Below are 708 nucleotides of genomic sequence, written 5' to 3' on the forward strand. Positions count from 1 at the left end.
CCCCCTTCTCTGACCACCCTCACACACACTGCCAACGTGAGATAGCCATGTCTGTGTGTTCAGTGCAGTGTGTCATGTGTGATAATGTGTGACGTACTTGTCACGTACCAGCGGTTTCAGGGTTCCACTAGAAGCTACTTATTATTGTTATCGTTTGTAGGCATCATCATTATCAGCTGGAGCAGACGCGACGGGTCCCTCTGCGACATTGTTCCCTCCAAAAGACCCTAAAGCTCTAGCCGTCAAAGCTACCCACAATGTAAGCAACAAAGGAGGAAAGAAAATACGTCGAAAATCACTCTGGCACTCTTTCAATGTCCCTCCCCTCATCCATTCTCTCATCCATGGCCTCCACCCCACCACCACCCCTCTGTGTAGGCTCTGCACTCTGTCTCCCCTTTTTTCTCCTCTCTATCAAACGTTCACTTCTTTTGTCTCATGCACTCTTTCTTATTCCATTGCACTCTATCTTTTTGCGTGACACAGTCTGCCCTCGTCCGCTCTCTTTGGCCGCCATTATCTAAAACACCCATCTCCTCATCTTTACCTCAATTCCCCTCTCCCATAGCCAGGAAAAAATCACAACCTATACACACAGATAGACGCACACCCCAACTCACACAAACACATACATGCACAGTGACTCTGTGCATGCAAATAGTCTAACCCCTCCTAAAACCTTCTTCTATACACACACTCACCCACCCA

This window comes from Etheostoma spectabile, chromosome 13 (genome assembly GCF_008692095.1).
Source record: "Etheostoma spectabile isolate EspeVRDwgs_2016 chromosome 13, UIUC_Espe_1.0, whole genome shotgun sequence".
Taxonomy (NCBI): domain Eukaryota; kingdom Metazoa; phylum Chordata; class Actinopteri; order Perciformes; family Percidae; genus Etheostoma; species Etheostoma spectabile.